Here is an 18,123-nt window from a genome sequence, read left to right on the forward strand (position 1 = left end):
GAAATGATGTCATGCAAATGCTTATCAAGTCTCAATCTCACCTTGCTCTTCACCTCCAACCCCCTAACAACTCACCTATACCCAGATATCCCACATGAGCAGGCTAGTTCCATATATACGAGGCCTTACAGTATCTCCTAGTTCTAAAACACTTGCCCTACTTGTGGGAATTTCCCTAGAGAATTCTTCACCTTCAAAAGACAGCACTCCTATGAATATGCTTCTGACCTATAATACCCTCACCCACTCATACATATATCTAAGTCCATGTGGCAGGTATACCATTGGTACCTCACTAGTGTTCCTTGGGATTACCACAGAAGCCACCTGGAGATTCAGCTGACAATTCCTGTACATGTCAATAGCATCATTTCTCATGATTCTGCATCTCCTGACTTGAGAGCTTTCTCTGACCACAAGAGCATGTCATCCCCACACCTGGGAGGCCAGAGTGGTGGGGAGTTAATGCCTCAGAAGCAAGCCTTAACCACTGAAGGGCAGGAATTCTTTCATCAACCCCAGATTCCTCACTTTACCAAGAAACCGTTCTGAAAGTTGGTGTTCACAGTGTTGCCCATGATTCCCATGAGGTCTGAGCTCCCATTACCCACTTACTACTACTCTCGATTGCTCTTTCTCCTTCTCTGTTTCACTCTCCCACTCCTCTGTTGTGCTTCCTTGGATCACCTCTCAAATAAATGAATGATACCCAAATCCTTATCACAAGGTCTACTTCTTAGGAGAATCTAAATTAAGATAGTCCTGTACAAACTTCCATTGTCATGGGACCGCTCCATGTTGTCATTTGTTTCTGTGAGTTTTAGACAGCTCCCTGAGATAGCTCGCTGGGTGTTATTTATTCACCCTCAGGGCCTAACAAAATGGCAGACCCTCTGAAAATGCTTGTTGAAGGAAAATGATGGGGAAATGGATGGAGAGACTCGAACAACCATCTGCAAAAAAGCTTGAAGCAGAGGGTGAAGTGGAGGGAACAAGAATAAAGAGAAGGAAGTTACTTATAGAAACTGGGTTGTGAGGAAAAATCAAATTAACTAATGAGGATAGAAGAACTCCCAGAAACAGCAATTAGAAAATGCATCTGGAGTTCTTGTTGTGGCTCAGTGGGTTAAGAACATGACAGAGTCTGTGAGGATGCAGGTTCGATCCCTGGCCTCGCTCAGTGGTTAAGGATCTGGTGTTCCTGTGAGCTATGGTGGAGGTCGCAGACTTGGCTCAGATCTGGTGTTGCTGTGGCTGTGGTATAGGCTGGCAGCTACAGCTCCAATTCAACCCTTAGCCTGGGAACTTCCATATGCCATAGGTGCAGCAGTGAAAAGAGGAGAACACAAAAGAAAAGGAAGGAGGGAGAGAGGCAGGGAGGGAAGAAGGAAGAAAGTAAGAAAGGGAGGGAAAGAGGGAAGAAAGGAGGAAGGGAAGAAAATGCATCTATTAAGGGAAGCAGTATTCTAAATGTGTGGAAGGGGGACCTTAGGGTGTGGTAGTATCCATGTTGGCATTTGGATGACCAAGGGGAGGGGATTTCCAGCTGTGTGAAAGGTGTAAACTGGACTGAACACAAAGTCGAAGTGAAGTAGTGATCTATTTTTGAGGAGAAACCTCTTTGAATGGTTGAGCCCTTCACTGATGTGTCAAATGACATCAAGATTAACCCTCTGAGCAGTTGCCATTTGCTTGCACATAGCTTCTACTCAGTGATGAATGTGATGAAAAAATACGATTTACTTTCCAAGTGGCTAAGCATATGCTAGGCTGCAGACCCATGGCGGAGGAGCCAGTGGAGAGAACGTAGAGGAGAAAGGCGATGCTCTTGCAACAAGCGCCCTGGGGTCGGGGTGGAGGGAGCAGAAAGCCCCAGGAACAAAGTGCTGGCTGTTTGTCATCATATGTGCATTATTTCATCACAATGCTATATCTTCCCTTCATTTTCTTCTGCTGAATCCTCTGTATTTTTCATTTTCCATTCTAATGGAAACTCTCAGTTGATGTGTATACAAAGACCATGAATGAATACTGAATTTGGCAAACATTCACTGACAGTTCTTAAGTGCTAGGCCCTGTGCCCGAGACAAAGCTTGAGGTGGGATAAAAATACAATCCCTACCATCAAGGAGCTTACAATTTAGCAGGAGAGCCCAGAGAAGAGTATGCTAATTCCGCAGAGGGGACAGAGCAGGGACAGCTTTAGACAAGAAATGAAGTTGGGGCCAAAGAAGGAAAGCAGAAATTTCATCAGGGAGTGAAGTCAGGGCAGGCATCCAGAGAGCCATTTCCTTGTTCATTTACTCATCATTTTTGCTGGCTATTTACTGAGTTCCCATTAAGTGGCAGGAATTGGGACAGTGACGGAGAAAAGCTGACAGTCCTGCCAGTTAGGGAATGCAGAATCTAGTGCTAGTAGCTTATGAGAACCAGGTTGTGACCATACAGTGGGACAGGAACAAAAGTGAGTAATGAGCACAGTGTGCTGATAGGGCAGGATGCTTCTGGAGGGCTTTGGGCAGGGGCAAGAGTCAAGGACCATGTGCTAGACGAGATGGCACCCCAGCTGAGACCTGAAGGTTGAGGCATTGGCCAAGTGAGGCACTGGCCACTTGAGGATGAAGCAGAATATTTTGGCAAAGGGGCCTTTCTGTGCAAAGGTCTGGGAGTGGGGGGTTGCGGGGGGGAAGAGTCCATTTAGAAGAACAGTGATTGATAAAGCTGGAGAGAGAAGCTGGAACAAGCTCTTAAGGGCACTTTGAAAGAATTTGGATTTTATACCTCTGACCATAGCAAATTATTGAGAGATCTTAAGCATGGGCGTGCCATGTTCATCTTTGCCTTTTAGAAAGAGTGGTCTGGCTTCCAAGTAGAAAGTGAACTGGAGAGGAGAAGAAGTGGAGGCAAGACCGGTTGGGAGCTGGCTGCAGTAATTCAGATGAAAAATGGGTGCCTAGAAATGAGTGGTAATGGCAGGTAGAGATGGTGAGAAGCGACCGAAGCAATACATGCACATACCCAAAGACACAAAGAACACAGGAGAGCTGAGAGATGCCACATAAAATGGTTACAGCCCAGAGTGAATAGTAGAAATTGATGGGGCATCCAGGCCACCCAAATGTTGATGGACCCCCAGTGCTATGACAAGTAATTTGAAATTCATACTAAAGGCAGTGGTAAACCATTGAAGGATTGAAGGAAAAGAGTATTTTAATCCTGATAGCTCGGAAGGATGGGTTGACAAGAGAGGAAACTGTCCCCCCCCCCTTTGGAAATTAACACTACAGTTCAGATGCGAAACTAAACCAAGTTGTTGAATCATTCTGAGCCTAGCAGGTGGTATTCACACTCAACTACATAGCAGAATGTCTTTCAATAAGGTAGAATGGATAAAGATCTACCACATAGAACTAATGAGGGTTAATGAGTTAATATATACAAAATGGTTAGAAAAATGTTTGATATACAGTAGATTGATCAGGGTTCTTTTGAGAAACAGAATGGACCACACAACGGAACTAGAAAGAGATTTATTAACGGTATTGGCTCATTCAATTATGGAGGCCAAGAAGTCCCACAATCTGCCATCTATAAGCTGGAGATCCAGGAGAGCCAGTGGTGTAGTTGGAAGGCCTGGGAGCCAGAGGGTGTGGTGTAGATTCCAGTCCAGAATCTAAGAAGACCTAAGAACCAGGAGTTCTGAGGGCAGAAAAGACTGATGGCACAAATGAACCTATCTACAAAACAGAAACAGACTCATAGACATAGAGAACAGACTTGTGTTTGCCAAGGGGGGAGGAGGAAGGCAGTAGGATGGACAGGGAGTTTGGGGTTAGTAGATGCAAACTATTACATTTAGAATGCATATGCAGTGAGGTCCTGCTGTATAGCACAGGGAACTATATCCAATCTCTTGGCATAGACCATGATGGAAGACAATATAAAAAAAGGAGTGTGTGTGTGTTCATTCGTGTATATGAATGAATGACTGGGTCACTTTGCTGTACAGCAGAAATTGGCACAACACTGTAAATTAACTACAATTTTGAAAAAAACAACTAAAAGAATAAGAGTTTTCTTCCATTTTGTCAGAGCAGCTGGCACTTTTATGAGATGACTTTCAAGGTTATGGCTGGATGAAGTGTTGATTGTCACCCCTCCAGGACCAATTGGTGAGTGAACACTAAGCAAGGTGATCTCTTAAATTCCATGAACTTCCCCAGGAGAAAGTTATAAGTAATACTTGCATAATCTCATGAAATTATTTTTCTTTTCACGTCTCCTGTTCACACATGTTCTCTGTGTACCCAAGATGGCAGCCATTATGCCATGAGTGTTTATTCAGCAAGTGCTGGTGTCCTTAGGAGCCTCTCTGGCCCAATACATTGTGATCTTTGGAGAGCTGGCTCCAAACGGCCCCAGGAAGGATCTTATTACTTTTCCAAAACACTGGGGATCATCAATTAGACACCAGAGTAGAAACTGCCTCAGTCATCCAGTTAAAAACAAACAAAGCTATCTGCTTAGGGAAGAGGTTTGTTTCCTATTGCTCCCTTGGTACTGAGGTCTGTTTAAGAACATTTTACCACTCAAGTCTATTGAACAACAAGACTGAATTTTAAAATATAACAATGTTTGGAACCTAAACTTGTCAATGCGATATCAACCTCACATCACTAGATAATAAAATCATCAGGGTCTATCAATTCTTCTTTTTCTTCTCTCTTTTTCTTGTTTTGGAAATGATGTTTTAAATTAGACGTGAGAAATGGGGCAAAGATGAGCTACAGAGTGAGAACAGGACCTTTGGAGAACTGAGCCAGCATGAAGATTCTGAGTCTGTGTTCCCTCTTTCTGCCTCATTTGAACAAATTCATGAGCAAGCAGCAGCTTGCTGACTATATCCATGGTATATATGTCTTTAAAAACACATTTGAACAATATTCTTTGCTGGGATTTCTTTACATTTAATTTCCTTGGTGATCTATGGACTGTCTTTCTCAGGGGGTTTACAGATTGCAAGAGAAAAGCAAACCTGTAATTTAGTTAAGATATTTATGTGGAAAAAATCAGGACCAGCAATAAAAGAGAGAAAAAAATTAAGATGTTGTTGGTTAGTGCTAAGAGTTGTACTGTTGGACATTATTGTGAAGATCCTGTTCAAACATAATCCAGTGCATTGGCAGTGAGTTTCATGTCCAACTCTATCATCCTTCATCATGTAATTTTGGAAAAGTAACTTAATCGGAAACATCTTGGACTGGACAGAGCACGGTTTCTGGAATTAGACAGATCTGGGTTTAAATCCTGGCTCTACTGTTTAAATAGATAGTGACCTTGGGCATGTGCTAATTAACTTCTCTGAACCAGTTTCCTTTTTTGTCAAATGGAGAGGGTTGCCTTCCCTCATATGGTTTTGTGAAGAATAAATGAGATGATGTGTGTAAAATACCTTCCACTTCTTCTTGTTTTCTTTTCTCAGCTTTAAAAGATGAATTATACTTGCTGCATGCTTGTCTAATGATCTATTAGGGAGATTAGGTTAAGAGTAGTTAATGCCTAGAAACCAGTTTCAGTGAGTAAAATAGTTTATAATAAAACTAGAATTATTAAGAAGTAAAAACAATAATGCTATTTGCAGCAACATGGATGCATCTTGAGAGAATAATGCTAAATGAAATAAGTCAGAGAAAGACAAAAATCACATCACTTATATGTGAAATCTGAAAAAATGATACAAAATACTTATTTACAAAACAGAAAAGGACTCACAGACATAGAAAGTAAACTATGGTACCAAAGGGGAAAGGGGAGAGGAATAAGTTAAGAGTTTGGGATTAACAAATGCACAATACTATAGGTAAAACAGGTAAACAGCACAGAGAACTATATTCAGTATCTTGTAATAACCTATCATGGAAAGTATAATGTAATAACCTATAATAGAAACTAATACAACATTGTAAATCAACTATACTTCAATTTAAAAAACAAATACAAATTTTATAAATTAAAAAAAATTATTTAAACGAATTAAGTAGTGCAATTGCCAGGGGCCTGAGAATGTCTGGGATTCAAATGCCGCTGCTGACCTATGAGCCCCTAAGCAAGTTACTCCTCTGAGAATCAGTGTCCCCCAAAGAAAAGTGGGGCTAGGGGAAGCCATGGGTTTTACCATCACCGTATGAAGACCAAAGTCCTCCCTAATTGACATAATTTTGATTCAAGCAATGACTAACTCTGTAGTTTGTGAAAAGTATTATTGTAAAGAAACACTGCAGGACAGGTTAAGATTTGTCTCAGTGGCTTTTGTAGCATCTTTTTTTGGTTACCAGATTAAATGTTCTGATGGCTACGGCTTTATGATGGTATATGAGTGTAGATATTAAAATACAACATCTTTTGTGGTCTACTTCAGGAAATGTACATGTTAAAATTCCCCAACTGACATTGTCCATTAGTTCAGCAAGCTCCATCTGCCAAGAAATAATATGTGTATGTGTGTGTGTGTGCGCATCTGAACGGAGGAGGAGTTCTGTTTGCAGTGAACTTCACAACCATTCTGAAGTCAGAAAACTTTTTTAAAATTCAAAGTTATCTTTTCACAAACACAATTGCAGGTGTCTCAGTGTTTTTATAAGTAGAGTCCAAGGAATTCTGTCGAGATTTTCTTTCTCTTGTCCTAAAGGAACAAGACTATAACAATTTTTCACAAAATAAAGATTAATATTTCAAAAGATTTATCTTCAAGGGCAAAGCCTACAGCAATATCAAGTTCTAGGATAAAGAAGAACCCTTTTATTCCTAATTAAAATGTGCATTCTTCATGATGCAGCAAGAAGCCTGGAGCTGCCTTGCAATGCTGTCCCCAGGGACCCCAGGATGTTCCCACACTGAGATTTCATAATATGAAACACAGAAACTTGTTTACACAAAATTCTTTTTTTTTCTGAAAACACAGCAAAGTGCCAGTGACTTTGATAATTTATAAAGCTTATAGTTATCAAAATGCACATATACCTCACAAGTAAAAGCATACTATTAAATAGCATTTAAAATTTCATCTTTATTGAGTTCTTTGAAAGCCTCCCAGATTTATCCTGTTAAAGAATGGACCAGTTTTTGCTTATTAACAACCTAAAAATGCACAATTTTGCCAGTCTTACTAAGATCCTTAACTTTTTGACCACGATACCCACTTTTTTTAACTGAAATTAAAACTCTGAAAGGCTTGAGAACTCAGTTTAAGATCTTCCTATTGTCAAAAAGAGACACAAGATAAGTTTTTGGGGTACTTTAAATTTTCTTTCTCCATTTCTTATCATTTCAATAAGATAACACAGGTTAAAGTCCTAGTATGTATGTAGGGAACTCTCTTAATAAAAATTCCCCTTATCTCAATGATAACCCCTTTGGTTTAAACATCAAATGTCAATAAGACATTTCCTGAGTGGAAAAGTCAGGAAAATAGGCTAGAAAAGACACAGAAGTATCAGTCTAGACCTTGCCCAGCTGAAGCTCTGCTTAAGTTTTTGTTCTTCAGCATGCTGTTTGAGCTCGAAGATCATGCATAGCTTTCAGAAAATGGTATTCTTACTTTTGAGAACCTCAGTGCCAAGATTTATTGGGAAGTTGGGAATTTGAATCTAAGCAGAGGGGCCTCTACCATAACATAACCAATGTTGAGGAATAGGATTTATAATCCTCTAGAGAGCCTTAATTATTTGGCCACTACATCATTTTCATTAACCGGAATGAAAACTCTTGGCTGGTTTTGAGAACTCAGTGGAAATCATACAGAATATACTGACATCTGCTGGTGTTAAGTAAATCCTTATGAATTAATAAGCAGTCCTGTAATTAAAATTATTGACTGAAATCTTTTTAAATATTCAGAATTCCTTTAGAATTTTTCTAACTCTATTTGAAAATGCTTTGTTTTTCCCCTATGATATTTATCATCTGGCTTAGTCCATTCATTTAAGCCACTCCGTAAAACATTATGTTTTATCTCAGGGTTAATTAAACCTAGATTAATAATAAGAGGTGTTAATTGTTGACTGAGGACTCCAAGAGAGATCTAAAGAAGAATCAATTTGTATGGGGTTTTGTTTGTTTGTTTCAAGGAATGCTTTAACATGGAATAAACGTGATTCTTCTAGTTTCTTGCTTAGAAGCCAAGAGTAGAGAGCTGCCCACAGTAAACATGGGGTGTGGTGTGTACAATTTCATGCTACTAAATTATTTGACCTTTCAAAAATACATCTAATCAAATCTAGGAGAGAATTACCACTGCCTCCTTATTAGCATGGCTCTCTCCAGAGCTATCCATCAAGAGAAGTAAAACAATAGTTTCCACCCTAATTTTCACAGTGAAAAATGAAGACAGATTTTGACTTGTCCAAGGTCAGTGTCAAGTCCATGAATAGAATCCGGGAGTTGCTAAGTCTTGGTTCTTGCCACCTTTTGATGTGTGTTTCCATTTAAGATGAGTGACATGGAGTCAGCTGTCATGGTTTTTAAAAGATCTCTGTAAGGTCTGGCTTTTGCATCAGATTCTGGACTAAAATCATGTTTAAATTTTGTTTCCTCTCATCTTTTCCTGGTTTTGATTATTTTTTAAGAGTAGTTGATGGTCTCATGACACGAGCCTTCTATTTTATGTATTGTGTCTTGTGTTTTGAATTTTATGTGAAATTGTGAGTCTGATCTTTGACCTCTGTTTACTATAATACTGATTTGCCACTAATTTGATAGCAAGCCATAGGGATCTCATGTAAACATGCTGCTCACTTTACACAGCTCTGTTTTACTCTTAAGTGAAGAAATATGTGTGTAGAATATAATTGAGAGGCTCTTGCAGAAGTAATAAAAAGCACCTAAAATTTCAACTTCCCAGGTAGCACTCAGATTAATATAATCATTTTTTTGTGAAAATTAAGAGGGAGTCATCAATGCAAAGAGCTATAACCTCGAATTTAGTTGTAACTTGGTCAATGTACTCATCCAGAAATAGGGAAAATAGTAGAGACCACCTAGCCTGCTCCCCTGGCCAGGGCTCTAAACCCAAAGAATGCTGATCACAGGTGCGGTCAGCATGGGAGGTGAGATTAGCCCTAATCATTTCATGCACTAAGTCTGGGGGTGGGGGGTGGGATCACTGCCACCTCGCAGGAAATGCGCTATACAGAGATGTTGGGTGAGGAGGAGCTTTGCCTATGAGTGAGAGTGGCAGGAAATGGGCATCGTGAAGGCTTAGCCAAGCCTGCTCTGGAACAAGCACCAAACCTGTGAGGTGACACTTGCATGAATTGTATTTCCCACTGACCAGACTTTCCAAAGGGACTATGTTTAGTTCTTAATCCCACAACCAAAGAGAAAGGAAAAGACCTTGGCAAAGCTCCAAGGAAGGTTTCCCTTGTTGTAGCTGCACCCCTGGTTTCCAGCCAGGAAAGCAAAGAGCTGCACTAGCCTCCGGAAGGTGGGGAAATGGCAAAGCCAGCCTTTGGGGAGGAAAACTTGTTCCTGTTTCTTCCTGTTATGCCAACTGCCTGTGAATTGCTGGCCTCAAGAAGTAACTATGAAAGAACTGTCTTATCAGTGTTTATTCCAAGTCTTAGTTTCCTTAACAGGTTTATGTTATGCCCAGTTTAGGATCACTCAGCCCTTATGACTCCAGGCCTTAGCTAAACATGGAACATCAGTGGCTATCCTTGGAATACTTTGATTCATTAGAAAAGAATTTGCTGTTAAAAGGACAACCTGGTCTCCCTTTTTCAGTTTCATCTGATTTCTCTTAATCATATTTAAAGACAGCATAAGAATGAAATTGTTTGTCCAACAAATGTTTATTAGGCCCCCAACCATCTTTTATACACCATGGAAGGCATTGTGGAAGAGAAAAGAAATATATGCTGCCTAGATGCTCCCTCGAAGAGCATCAGTTCCATTGGAGACCTGAGGCATATACATGGGCAGAGCTAAGGAGCAATTCAAGAGTCTCACTGAGCAAGACAAACACCCAAGGTAGAGGTGCCACAAAGCATGGCAGGATTCTGAGGAAAGGGAACGTGTCAACAAAAAGTATATGAGCTCAGGGGAGGAGAAAGAGAACACAGAGTACTGAAGCTCAGGAAAGGTTTGCCAGCAGACAGAAAGTGAATCAGAACTCAAATGGTGGCACTGCCCAGGCAGAAAAGGGAGGCATTCCATGGCGCAAGCAAAGATGAGGTTGGCAAGCATCAGGCATGTTTTGGGAACAAGTCTACCTTAGAAGAAAAGACTCATAAATGTGTCTAGTGGTGCAGGAGACATGAGTTCCAGCCCTGACTCAGCCCCTTACTGCTGTGTGACTCTTAAACCAGCTATGCCTGAGCTTATTTATCTGTAAAATGGGAATGCAAACACCACCTCTGACTTGCATGAGGGTATTGTAATGATCTAATGAGGTAATAGGCATGAAAATGCTTTGTGATACCACATAAGGGACAGATTAGAGAACGCCTTAAAGGCCAGCTGGGATTTGACTTTAATCCTTTAAGTAATAAGAAGTCACTGAAGATCTTTGAAGAAGAGAGTGAATGACATGATGAACAAGGTGTAAGGAACCTAATTCCCTTCTCCAACTCCCTCCTACAGCCCGGCAATCAGTCTCTCTTCTCTGCTGACAATTTTCTGTGATGTCAATTCAACATCTCCTGCAGGCGCTGGGAGGAAAATCCATCCCAGCTCTTGGGAAGGGCTGTGTGTGCCTTGAAACAATCATGCTATGTAAATCAAAAGCCTTGCTACAGCTCAGTCCTCCCATTCACTTGAGCATATCTATTGTTTTTGGAACTTCATCCAATTTATTCACATTTCAAGTTGCTTTATACCGTGTACAGAGCATTCTTGTACTGTATCACCAGAAAGCATCTTTGTTTTACGATGGCTATCTTTGGCTAGGCAGCCCTAGAGATCATTAGCCCCTCTCCCCATTTCACTGCCTTCCTGAATCCAAACACACTTCTAAGCCCCTTTAATCTCTTAACATTATCCACCTTTTGAGATGAAAAGGTTTACTTTTTTTCTTATATTTGAATTTTATTTGAACTGCTGCTAAAATTCATGATATTACAGAGTTTAACTTAGCAATGAGTCATTTTGCACTAAGTTGGAAAATCATTAAATATCCAAAATCTTAATCAAATACAGTTAATTTTTTTAAAAACATATTATTCGGCTTAGTTTTTCCTTTCTTTGTTTGAAACAACGGAAAGTTCTGAAGAAAATTAAAAGGCAATGTCTAAAGTGGTTTTTAACCCCGAGTGATTCTATGATTTTTTTGTTTTTCCAGGGCTACACCTGCAGCATATGGGAGTCCCCAGGCTAGGGGCTGAATGAGAGCTGTAGCTGCCAGCTTACACCACAGCCACAACAACACAGGATCTGAGCTGCGTCTGCAACCTACACCACAGCTCACGGCAACGCCAGATCCTTAACCACTGAGTGGCGCCAGGGATCGAACTCGAGTCCTCATGGGTACTAGTCTGATTCATTACCACTAAGCCACGACGGGAACTCCCAATTCTATGATTTTTAGTTCTTATTTTTCTAAGCAAACGAATGAATGGGTGAATAGAAACACCAGATCTGGAAAAATGTATTTCTTTTTATATCATTTATCTCCTTCAGGAGTTGGCAAACTTTTTCTGTAAAGGGACAGATAGTAAATATTTTCAGGTTTGTGGGCCATATGGTCTTTGTCACAACTACTCAACTCTGTCATAATAGCGGGAAAGCAGCCATAGACAATACAAAAGTGATGGCTAGGGCCGTATTCCAATAAAATGTTATTTACAGAAACAGGCGGATTTGGCCTCCGAGCTGATCTTGTTCTCAAGTTCACTTGTTCTCAAACTTTACTGTGCATCAGAATGACCAGAGCAACTTATGACAACAAAGCTGTCCAGAACCTAGATTCTGATTCCATGGGTTTAGGCTGGGCCTGGGCTCCCAACATTATTTTCATGTACCAAAGTTAGAGAACTTCTGCTCTTCTGCCTTAAGAAATATAGCTCCAGGAGTTCCCCTTGTAGCTCAGCGGTTAATGAACCTGACTAATATCCATGAGGTTTCGGGTTTGATCCCCAACCTCCCTCAGCAGGTTAAGGATCCGGCGTGGCCGTGAGCTGTGGTGTAAGTCACAGACTCCGCTCAGATCCCAAGTTGCTGTGCTTATTATGGTGTAGGCCGGCAGCTGCAGCTATGACCCTTAGCCTGGGAACATCCATATGCTTCAGGTGCAGCCCTAAAAAACAAAAAAATAAAATAAAGAAAGAAAGAAAAAAAGAAATATAGCTCCAAATTCTTATATTAACTACTACAATTTTAATGAGAGGCTCATAAAAAGGAGGTTTAGACAAAAGAATCAAATTGGGCCCAATGAAGATTTTATTTTTGTCCTTTTTTTTTTTTTTCTTTTTTTCTTTTTTAGGGACACACCCACACCACATGGAAGTTCCCAGGATAGGGGTCAAATCAGAGCTGTGGCTGCCAGCCTAGACCACAGCCACAGCAACACAGGATCTGAGCCTCCTCTGCGACCTTCATCACAGTTCACTGCAATGCCAGATCCTTAACCCACTGAGTAAGGCCAGGGATCAAACCCGAATTCTCATGGATACATTAACCCTTGAGCCACAATGGGAACTCCATATTTTAAATTGTAAAAATAAAACAATTTTTGCATTTCTGAAAATTTTAGGGACTGGTAATTCTGATCCATAATTCTAGCTGGCGTCAATTTCTATATATCATCTAAATGATGATATTCAATTAAATTACAGTACTATAACTATAGCCAAATAATACTTAGGATTTAGTTCTGAAGGCATAAATTGAATTTAAACAATCTCAATGATTTTAAAAGGTTCATCAGCCTTCCAGCCTCAAAAACAGTTTACTACTATTATTATTAAAATTATCTCAACCAAAAATTACTTAATAATAAGAGCTTTACAGCCCATAAAATACCCCCATTGTTCTAGCATAGCATCAGTTGTTACTTTATAAATCTGGATCCAGACTTTTTCCAAAAGCTTGTTGAAAGCTACTCAGCAAAGCAATGAAAAGATAGAAAATATTTTTTTCCATATAGAAATTGAGAGGCACATGAGTCCCACCCTGTACAAAAGCATTTCTCATACAAAGAAAAGACACTCAAATTATAAACAGATGGCCAATCACATGGCAATCAATTAAAATATATCAGGTGAGGTCTGGTTCCAAATTTGAAATTCCATTTTTGTTGGCTAACCCCAGGAGTTTCCTTCGCAGTGGGATGTACTGCTACGTGGAACTGTAGGCTCCAGCCACTCCCTGTCCTCCCTCCCTGGATGGCAAGGATGAATATTGCTGCATAAGCAGAGAACTTGGCATCTAAGGAGGCTTGCATTACTCTCGAGCCCATCTGCCAGCTGGTGGTGATGGATGGGGGAGTGAACTCCAGCCCTTCTTGGCTAGTGGATGAGTTTCCATTTGGTGCTCCTTTGTTATTCAACTCAAAGCTAATAATTTTTTTAAATTTTATTATTTTCCTTCTTTTAACAATATGCTGCCTGCCTGTTATACGGTACAAATGTAGACCAGGTTAAAAAACAAGCAGAGTTCGATTCTTGAATTTTAACACTGGATTGATGAATATACATGCACAAATTGCCTCATTTCCCTGCACTTCAATTTTTGATAAATGAGAGAATAACACTTTTTGATGTATTTAATTATAAGACAATAAACAGGTTAATCTTGGCTGTAAGGCAGTTGGACGTTAGAACAGAGGAGATTCGATAATCTGATATTTTCAATTGTTTTTGTAAGTGATACAAAGCTGTTTTAAATATGTGGTTAATGATGCAAAACTTTAATGCCTGTATAATTAAGAAATGATTTTTATGTTTGCGTTTGGCAAATATAAACTAACTTATAAATGCTTAATAATGTAGTAATGATCTCTGTATGTGCCCAAACCCTCTTAAACACAGAGCACCCCCTCCCAATGATGACACATTTAGTACTCTCTGGTTTTTATTTTGAAAAGCTGCTAATCCTCAGCTTGTCCTCAACTAAAGTGAGTTCTGGTGATCTCACTGGTTTCCTTCAAAGCAAGGTGAACCGCACCGAGACTGTTTCTGAGGTCTCTGGTAATACCTAACAGTTCTTAGCCATGATCGGAGTGTCTGCCACACACCCTAACTGCTGATTCTGTTCCAGTGCATGGTCCATAAAGCCCATTGTATTCTGGAACGGATTCTTTGAGGTCAAATGTGTAACTGTATTTTCCCCAAAGATAGTGGAATAAAATGCCTTTATGTTTGCTTGATTTAATTTTTTCCCCCAAAGAACAAGCATCATGGCCCAAGAATGTTGGTTTACTACCAAACTGATATTGTATCTTAAAGTCACAATACTCTTAAACAATTTATTCCTCTGGATTGAATTCCGTCTGTGTCTCTCTTCAGTTTGAAATCAACTCCTGTTTTTCTCTATTATTGTGATCCAAGAAGACACACTTTCAAATCACACCACCTTGCAGGCCTGCACTGTATGACTTTCACTTTTGATCTCGAAGTTAAACAATGAGGTGCTTATTTGTACCTCCCACTTGCAAAGTGGAGGGTCCTTTAAGCAATTGCTTAACTTTCTACATAAAGTGCTACTAATCTCCTTAAGAAGAACATAATAAGCATCTTGTTGAAACCTTTCACGGCACATTTCTAAAATGAAAGTGAGTAAAGTAAAATAATAATAAGCAACGCTTTCATCCTAAAGGAGGACTTTTCATCTCAGTATTTACTTTCCCCCTACTTTTTCTCCTCTCTTCAAGCATCAAACTGAGTATGTGAACATCTCGAATAAACAAGGTTCCTAAGCTCCCAAATAAAGGAAAAGCGAAGCACAAAGATTCTCTTCTGGAGGAATTTGTCTTCAATTCTCCCTTCTCCAGATGATGAACCACCATTTTTCAAAGTCACGTTCTCCCTTCACTATTTTATCTGCTGAAATCCTATTCATCTTCTGACACTTTACTCAAGTTCTACACACTCAGTGATGTTCTCCGCCTTCCTCAGACCAGACAGCTACACTTCTTCTGACTTGATATATTTCTGACAGTATCTAGCACAGAGATTAGCCTGCAGCTGTTCTCCAGTGGTTTCATATTTGTGTTCTGTGGCTTGCCCAAAGTCACGTAACTAGTAAGCACTTATGAGGAAATGAAAAATCCATGACTGCTGGCTCCAAATTCCAGGATCTTTCTCTCCACACATCTCCTTGAACATTGCTGTGTTACTTTTGCTCAGAAAAAGAAACTATCCTTTCCCCAAAGGACTGTGACATTATTTCAGGTGCTGTCAAATTAGTTTGTTTCTATAAGTTGCATTCTTCCAGCTAGTTCTCTCCTCCTTGAATTTCTTCTTCTCTGTCTCTTTCAGGAGCTCCTCATCTCTCATTGTTCTTTTCAGTTTCAAAGTTCCCCAAAGTTTATCTTCTATCACCTTCTTCTTTTGTGTTCTCTGTATCATCTGCTTCATTTATACATAAGTTCAACAACTATTCAAGTGTAGATAATTCTTCTTTAGCCTTGCACTCCCTCTAGTTCCACTATTGTATGTTCTGATGCCTGATTTTTTTTTTTTTTTTTAGGGTCGCACCTAAGGATGCAAGCCGCTTCTGGACCTACACCACAGCTCATGGCAACGCCAGATCCTTAACCCAGTGAGCAAGGCCAGGGATCGAACGTACATCCTCATGGATACTAGTCATATTTGTTAACCACTGAGCCACGACAGGAACTCCTCTGATGCCTGATTAATGTCTGCAATATATTTTTTAAAATGACCAAATCATTTTCCTGTATCAGTTCCTCCTCCTACCTTACCAGGTTCTTCCAAGTGAGAATCTCAAAGTTATGTCTTCTTTCTTCTGCATCCCCACTCCAATCACTAGACAAATCTTGTGGGTCCTTCTTTTCCATTCCCAGAGTCACCTCCCTAATTCAGGACTTGTTCATCTCTCATCTGAACAACTGCAATAGACAATTAAATTTTTTCTCACTCCTCTTTCCCTGTCCCAATCATTTCTACACATCACTTGAAGCCAGGGAGTAAATGATGCCAAAGCAGAGGCAAAGCTAGGCAAGTACCTTGATCTTGAAAAGTGATAAAACTGACATTTAAGGATCGAGGCAGAATAGATCAATATTTTAAAACTATTGGAAAATATAGGGAGTTGGGGGGAGAGAGAGAGAGATACTGAAGGGATATCCTGAAAGCCAAGGAGGAGAAGCAGGGAGACCAAATGGTGAAGAGGTCAAAGAAGCTCACTTCTTTTTTTTTTTTTTTTTTTGTCTTTTGTCTTTATAGGGCCACACCCATGGCATATGGAGGTTCCCAGGCTAGGGGTTTAATCGGATCTGTTGCTGCTGGCCTATGCCAGAGCCACAGCAATGCCAGATCTGAGCTGCATCTGGGACCTACACCACAGCTCACAGCAACACCGGATCCTTAACCCACTGACTTAGGCCAGGAATCAAACCCACATCCTCATGGTTCCTAATCAAATTTGTTTCCACTGTGCCATGACAGGAACTCCAAATCTCACTTCTTTATTTCTGATACATTCTACTTTTTTACCATCTACATACTTATATCACTGATAAGAAATAATACTGTTAAAGCAAAAACATTGATAGCACTTCATTTTGGTTTTTACAATTCACTGCACCTGTCAAAGCAATGATTCCAAAAAAAAACTTGCAAAGAAGTCAGAGAAGTATTAATTAGGATACAAACCTAGATCTTGGGAATGCATTGAAGAGTCCTTTTTATGAAAGTAATAATTACTACTGTACCTGTCTCCACAGGATCTGTTTTATAAGGTTGTAGTGTGTATAATTACCCACCAATGCTGGAGGGGAAGTGTTAGGTTTTATTAGTCCCAAGTAAACATTTAGACTTTATCAGCGAAAACAAAATCAGACAGGTATTTCATGTAATAATATACACGTTGTATCCTTGAAACAAAGAGTTTCTCATTTGACTACACATTAAAATCATTCGCAACTGAATAAAGAAACAGCAGAATAAGCTCCTCCACCTGGGGTTACCACGATGCTGGAAATCAGCAGGAAGCAGCTACAGAAGATGGACAAGACTGAGGAGCAGGACAAAAGGCAGAGGAGGGATTTGTCACCAGCAAAGCCCATTAACGATTCCCAGGAAATACAAACAATTGGGCAATAAAATAAAGTCTAACCTTGTGTTTTCTCCTTGGTGCTTAGCCTAGTTTCACTTGCTCCACAGGGTGTCTTGTGCACAGGTCACGCACCAGACCCTTGAGACAAGTTTGTGGTGCAAAATGGCGGCGCCGAGGCCTCGGCTCTGTGGGGCCGAACGCAGAAGCGCTTGCGCGAGATACCGCAATTCAAGATGGCGGGCCTGATGGGAGGGGGAGGGGGAGGGAGGGGGAGGGGGAGGAAGGGGGAGGGGGAGGGGGAGGGGGCGGGAGGGATCCGGAGCTTGGGCTTATCAGGCACAACTTAGAATAGATTTACAAGGAGATCCTGCTGAATAGCATTGACAACTTTGTCTAGATACTCATGTTGCAACAGAAGAAAAGGTGGGGGAAAAAACTGTAATTGTAATGTATACATGTAAGGATAACCTGACCCCCTTGCTGTACAGTGGGAAAATAAAAAAAATTATAAAAAAAAAAAAAAAAAAAGATGGCCGGGGTGCGCGGTGAGCTGCGCCAGGCAACGAGCTCCAGCTGTGAACAGCGCCTACAAGAGAACTGCCACTGCCCCTCCCGCAAGAGATCTCTACAGAGCAGCCCGGCCCAGGGCAATTCCAGGACATCATGCAGTCTAGAGCCAGAGCTCCTACCTCTCCATTCTCTGATCAAAGAATACAGTTTCCTTTGCTTCTGAACCGAACGCGGTCTCCTTCTACTGGCTCCGATGATACCAGGCGAAAGGACGGACTCAAGGAGGGTCGCTAACACTTGTACAACTGCTGAATCAGTCTATCCAGCACAAATGTCAGCAAAGCATGAGATTTTGGTGATTTCTGCAGAAGCAGGATTTGA

General features: G+C 40.5%; 1 long non-coding RNA gene across 1 annotated transcript in view; it reads right to left on the reverse strand.

The window, feature by feature from the left end:
- LOC102163076 overlaps positions 1–17,464 on the reverse strand; it is an 83,274-nt gene extending 65,810 nt beyond the window's left edge. Inside the window, exon 1 of the long non-coding RNA XR_298323.3 lies at positions 17,293–17,464. This is a non-coding gene — a long non-coding RNA (uncharacterized LOC102163076). The remainder of the gene's footprint in view (positions 1–17,292) is intronic.

The sequence above is a fragment of the Sus scrofa genome, chromosome 4, assembly GCF_000003025.6.
Source record: "Sus scrofa isolate TJ Tabasco breed Duroc chromosome 4, Sscrofa11.1, whole genome shotgun sequence".
Taxonomy (NCBI): domain Eukaryota; kingdom Metazoa; phylum Chordata; class Mammalia; order Artiodactyla; family Suidae; genus Sus; species Sus scrofa.